The sequence below is a fragment of the Cavia porcellus genome, unplaced genomic scaffold (genome assembly GCF_034190915.1).
Source record: "Cavia porcellus strain 051 isolate PalLab524CR breed Dunkin Hartley unplaced genomic scaffold, mCavPor4.1 scaffold_7, whole genome shotgun sequence".
In the NCBI taxonomy this organism is placed as follows: domain Eukaryota; kingdom Metazoa; phylum Chordata; class Mammalia; order Rodentia; family Caviidae; genus Cavia; species Cavia porcellus.
In genome coordinates this window covers 34,249,597-34,256,180 of record NW_026947490.1, presented here as the reverse complement: position 1 = coordinate 34,256,180, position 6,584 = coordinate 34,249,597, and the positions used below count along the sequence as shown (strand labels likewise).

At 48.0% G+C, this 6,584-nt stretch overlaps 1 pseudogene; it reads left to right on the top strand.

The window, feature by feature from the left end:
* Nucleotides 1-1,200: 1,200 nt before the first annotated feature.
* Nucleotides 1,201-2,439, top strand: LOC111755548 (leukocyte immunoglobulin-like receptor subfamily A member 5; annotated as a pseudogene).
* Nucleotides 2,440-6,584: the final 4,145 nt, after the last annotated feature.

The following is a 6,584-nucleotide window of genomic DNA, read 5'->3' as shown; positions in this document are numbered from 1 at the left end:
AACTTATGAGAATAGAATGGATGATGTAAAGGGCCATTTGTCTTATGCAAACCTCACAGGACCCACTAATAACAATCTATGAAAGATACGGGTGAGGTGAGGAGGCAGGGTTGTCCTGGGCATCACAGGGAGGCAGTGCATCAATACAAAACCAAACAGGGATTGGGGTGCAGCTCAATGGGGAAGCAATTTCCTAGGATGCCTGGGACCTGAGTTCAATCCACAGCAACTAGGTTAGAACAAAATAAAACCACAAGCATCTAAACAAATGAAATCATAAGAAGGAATTTTGTAGCCACAAATTTGTATGTTTTAAATTTGTTAAAAATATAAAAGATATTTTTATTTGAAAATACTGATTTTATTAGGCTACAAATAATGAAATTGTAGTATCCAAATTTTAGTTGTCACATATTTTCCAATAAAAAAGTACAAGATACTAACTTATAAAACCCACAACTTTTTTTCTTAAGATTTCAAATAAATGACTTATCAGGGACTCCATGGAATTGGAAATATGCAAATCAAGCAAGTTTACCCTTGCAAGAGTTGATTTTCAATTATGTTAACACAGCTGACTTCTTTCTTCCATGAGAATATCTACATTGCTCCTGCTAATCTCCAGATCACCTAATCACCTAATCCCCTGCATGCTGTCCTGTGTTGTGGGCTTCTCTCCTTTTTGCATGGAGATCTGCATTGAGGTTCCTCCAGTGAAGGTTCAGTGCATCTCTGCTCTCCTCCTCTTGCATCAGGAACCTGCATCTCCCCCAGAGCATCTCCGTGGCCAGAAGATGACTACCACAGTGGGTAGCACTATGTTGTGCAGATGCATGGCTTGAGGGAGGAGGAAGGCCCGTGGGAGTGTGTGAGAGGAAGGACCTGCTCTGGGCACAGTCACCAAGAAGGAACCAGCTCTGAAAGTCTCCAGGTCCATTGGCTGCTGTGTCCTGGACCACAGTGAGGTGAGAATCAATCAGGAGCATGCAGGAGGAAGGGGAAACTCCACATCAGTCTAAAGCCCAGGCTGGTTTGGCTCTGGGCAAAAGCATCCTGGGTGTCAATGGATGTCAGTTCCACTTCCTGTGGGGCTCCTGACATGACCACTCTGTGAAGGTCAGAAACCAGTGCCTAGCTATGAAACTCAGTGTGTCAGGCACTGTGGTTTGCACATAGTCTTGCCTAGAGGTAGGAGACACCATGACTGCCACACTCATGGCCCTGCTCTATATTGGTGAGAACTGAGTGAGGGATGGGAACCCCTAGTCTGGAACCCACATCCAGGCTCTGGCCCATCAGGAGACCAGGGGCTCAGGAGGGTCTGGGGAGCAGAGGAGCTTCTCAGGTTCCAGGGCAAAGCTCTCACAGGGAACTCTCTTCCAGGGCTGAGTCTGGGCCCCAGTACCCCAGTGGAGGCAGGTGAGTGTGTCACCAGCTGTCTTGGACTCTCCTGCTTCTGGGGACAAAGGGACACCTCTTGGCAATGGAGATGGAGCACAGCAGGTATGGGTTGGTGCTGGGACATCTGGAAGGTCCTGGGGCTGAGAGTTGGGATCTGAGGGTAAGAGGAAAGTCCCAGGACCCAGCTGTGATTCCCTGCAGGTAACCTCACCAAACCCAGGCTCTGGGCTGAGCCAGGATCTGTGATACCACAGGGAGAATCTGTGACCTCCTGGTCTGAGTGGGCTCTGGGGGCCCAGGAGTATGGTCTGTACAAAGAAGGAAGTCAAGAGCCCTTGGAAAATCAAACATCACTGGAACCCAAGAACACAGCCATGTTCTCCATCCCTTCAGTGGTGGAGCCCATGCAGGGTGATATCATTTTTACTATGGAACATCTGCTGGCTACTCAGAGCCTAGTAAGCCCTTTGAGCTGGTGGTAACAGGTGAGAAGACACTCAGGGTCCAAGCACTGGGCTCTGCCCTCAGGAAGAGGTCTGCTTTCAGGGGTGGCCTCCTTTCACAGCCCAACCCTGGGGACAGTGTGGAAGGTGTGAGTCCATTTCACATGATGCCTCCTTCTCTCCTAGGAGTCTACAGCAAACTCAGCCTCTCATCCCTGCCCAGCCCTGTGGTGACCTCAAGAGAGAACATGACCCTCAAGTGTGGCTCACAACTGGTATTTGATAGTTTCATTCTGACTAAGAAAGGAGGAGACAAGTTCAAGAGAGAACATGACCCTCAAGTGTGGCTCACAGCTGGTATTTGATAGTTTCATTCTGACTAAGAAAGGAGGAGACAAGTTCTCCTGGACCTTGGACTCAGCCAGGCCCCAGTGGGCAGGTCCAGGCCCTGTTCCTTGTGGGCCCTGTGATCTCCATGCAGAGGTGGACTTTCTGGTGCTATGGCTGTTACAGAAGCAAACCCCATGTGTGTTCAGAGCAGAGTGACACTCTGGAGATCCTAGTACCAGTTGAAGAACTTCTTTCTTTGATCCAATCATGTTTGAGTCCTTCAAAAATTGACAAGAGTCCCACTACAGAGGGTACATAGTAACAGGTTGGATCAAGACATCTACCGAACTAGAAACCTCAATACAATGGTCTCTGAGACCCACAGAGCAGGCCAGGAGGTTCCTGTCACACTCCAGGAACCAGCCTCTCAGCCCAGCTTTTTCTCTCTCTGGGAAACCCTCCTTCCTGCCCCGGAAGGACCCTGTCCTGACACCTGGACCAAACTGACCCTCCAGTGTTGCTATAATCTTTTCTGTGACAGATTTGTTCTGTCCAAGGAGGGAGCAGGTGACACCCCTGGAACCCTAGCCAGCAACCTGGCCAACAGCCCCAGGCTGGGCTCTCTCAGGCTGACTTGGGGTTGGGCCCTGGGAGCACCTCCCATGGGGGCTGCTATAGATGATATGGTGAACACAGCCTGTCCTCCTAGTGGTCAGCCACCAGTGACCCTCTGGACATCTTGTTTACAGGTGAGGAGTCCTGGTCTCACTCAGAGATGCAGTCTCTGTTTAGGTCATGCTAGGGAATTCTAGGATGTGATGGCCAGCATGGGCTGGATGTCACAGAGGGAGAGAGGTAGAGAGACAGGGGAGAGTGGGAGGGGGCAGAGTCAGAGGAAACAGAGACAGACAGAGAGCAAGGGTCCTTAGAGACAGCCCTGCTGAAATCTCAGCTCAGAACAAGCTGGGGCAGCTCCTCACCACCTCTTTCTCTCTAGGACAGCTCCCTGCCACACCCTCGCTCTCATTGCAGTCAGGACCCATGGTGTCCTCAGGAGAGGAGATGACACTGCTGTATCAGTCACAATTCAGATGGACAATTTCCTTCTGTCCAAGGAGAGGGGAAGCCAATCCTCCTCTGTGCCTGAGACTGGAACCCTGAGCTCAGCAGTCCCAGGCAGAATTCTCCCTGGGAGTTGGGAGCTCAGCCCTCAGAGGGACCTACAGGTGCTATGGCTCCCGGGACTCAGCTCCATATCTGCTGTCACAGCCCAGCACATGATCTCAGGTGGGCTGCATATGACCCTGGCATGACTGAGCTCAGGGCCCCTTGGATGGTCTCTCAACACAGCCCTGGGCTGGTTTGGTGTGAGGGACTCTGAGAGAAGCAGAGGTGGACTCTTCCAAGGCATGTCACTGCAACCAGTTTCCTGTCTAGAATGTGCCCTGTGAGCTTTGGGATGGGGAGAACACAGCACAAAAAGAGGGGAGGACTTGGTCTATCTTGGGGTAGCCCTGTCCTGCAGTCCCTCGAGTCTTCATCCCCAGGATGAGCCCCATCCCCACCAACAGTGCCCAGCTCCACAGCAGCTTTCTTGGTGTCTGTCCCAATGTCTTGTGTCAAGGCTGCTTGGAGACACTCAGCCCCTCTCAGTCCTAGTTCCAGTCTCAGCTCCAATGCTGTCCAGGGACAGAGAAGAGAGACAAGAACCCAGATATCCAGAGGATCAGAATCGGGCCTGCACAGGATGATTTCAAAGCTGAAGGGGATGTTGGGATCCACCCCGTGAACAGAGCAGCAGCTTAAGTGGAAAAGCAGGGAACCCAGCCCTTCAGCTCCTCATTTCTGCGAGGACCTGAGGATCAGCCCCTCACCTCCACAGATCCAGGACCCCAGGATGGTAAGTGAGGATGCTGCTGGGAGGAGTCCCAGAACAGGGCCTGAGCTGTGGGGCCACTGCAGCATCCTCTGGAGATGCTGACTCAGACCAGCCTCTCCTGTGTGGGCTGCAGTTTCTCTAGGTGCAGAGAGAGGCCTGGCCATAACCTTCATGTTGGTCTTTCTCTAACCTTTCTGTGTTCCCAGGAGAGGTGGCCTCTCAGGGAGCCTCCAGGACTCCACACTACTGAGGACCTGTCTCTCCACACAGTGACAGTTACAATGTCCAGGAGAGGGTGCAGGCCCAGTCTAGGGTATCCAGGCTCCTTCTCTCCAGGTCAGGAGGCTCAGCTCAGCTGGAGACAGGAGGGCAGAAGTCCAGCTCCTCAGGTTCATCCCCATCTGGGCTTCTTGCTGGTTTCCCTGGGCTGGCAGTTCCCCTCTCTCAGTCTCTGCTTCTTGCTTGGTAACCTGCAAGAAGGAGTCAGTGATCCTAAGTGCAGCAGTGTGAGAGTGTGAGGAGGATTCAAAGGCCCAGCATGGGCTGGCTAACACTAGGTGCTCAGTGAAGTGGCGATTTTCGTCTTTCAAGACAGCACCCCTGGAAAACTGTGGAATTTCAAGCAAGGAGGGGAGTGCACTCTGTCCCCAAGCCCAGCCTGTTTGGGACCCTCACATCATCTGGGTGCAGTGGAATGGTTTGGCGGGTCTGGGCACCTGCATCCACCTCCCCATGTGTCTGGAGGACTGTGGATTTCTAAGCAAGCAGGGTAGCATCACCAATTCCAGAGGCCCTGCATCCTGGGGTAAGTGCCCCACGCACTCTCGCCCAAGCCTAGCTTGTTCGGGGTGCTCGAGACTTCTGGGTGTAGTGAAACAACTAGGTGGATCGTAGGCACCTACATCCACTTCTCAATTCTGGCTGTGCTCAGAGAACTGGAGTTCCAAGCAAGCAGGCGGGTGCATAACACTTGAAACACAGAAATACAGGAAAATGACAAAACAGACCAAATTACAACCTCAAACCTCCAGCCCATCTCAAGAAACTCCAGGAGCAATGTATATAGAAGAGAATATATGCCATACACCTCAAATATCGGACATAATAGCTACTGAAATAAACAAGCAACTCCAGGAAGCTTTAAAGGAATTCAAACTCAAAATAATCTTGCATGTAAAAGAAGAAATGATAAAAGAAATGAAAGAGATGCAGAACATATCTAAAGAAAAAACAGTTAAAAAATTGGAGGAGCTAAACAAAAAGAATCCCTAGATGAGCAACATAAGAAACAAACAGAATACATAAAGCAGATGCACAGAGATATACAGGAAATCAAAAATTCCACTGAAAGCTGTAAAAACCGCCTCAATGAAAGGGAAGATAGAATTTCACACCTTGAAGACAGGATTGCAGCTAGTGAACAGGAAAGGAAGGATCTGTTAAAAATAACAAAGAATCAGGAAATAACAATTCAACAACTGCAAGATGACACAAAGAAAAACAACATAAGATTGATAGGGATTAATGAAAAAGAAGGGGACAACATAAAGGATGTCAAGAGGATATTTAGAGAAGTAATAGCTGAAAATTTCCCAAGCATGAGATCAGAAAGTGACATCAGGTTCAGCGAAGCATATAGAACTCCAAAGAGTCATAACCAAAATAAAACTACACCCAGACATATAATTACCATCCCAGAAATCCAAAACAAGAATAGATTAATAAAAGCTGTCAGAGAGAAAAGAAGATCACTTATAAAGGAAAACCTATCAGAATCACAGCAGACTTCTCAGCACAAACGATAAAGTCAAGAAGAGCATGGAGTGAGGTATTTCAGATCCTAAAGGAAAATGATTTCCAATGTAGACTGATGCACCCTGAAAAAGTAAAATTCAAAATTGATGGTGAAATAAGATACTTCCATGACAAAGAACAGCTGCAGAACTTCATGATCACCAACCAAACCCTGCAAAAAATATTGAAAGACAGTTTAGATACACAAAGGAAAAAACCACTAAGCAAAACAGATAATTAAACAGAACAGAAAGATAAAAATGCAACAGCAGAAAGATAACATGTCAAAAATAAATCAACATATAACAGTTATAAGCATTAATGTAAATAATCTCAATGCACCAATTAAAAGAAACAGACTGGCAGAATGGATCAAGAAACAAAATCCAACCACATGCTGTTTAAAGGAAACCCATCTAACCCAGAAGGATACTCACAGACTGAAAGTCAAAGGATGGAAAACAATTCTTCATGCAGCAGGAATCCAAAAAAAGACAGGAGTAGCCATTCTGTTTGCAGACACTGTGAACTTTAAACCAACAATGCTTAGAAAAGATAAAGAAGGTCACTACATACTGGTTAGGGGAAAACTCCAAGAGGAAGAGATAACTATCTTAAATATATATGCACCACATTCCAGAGCACCCAGTTATATAAAACAAGTATTAACAGAAATGTAAAATCAAATTAGCAGTAACACAATTGTAACAGGAGAACTTATCACACCATTGACACAA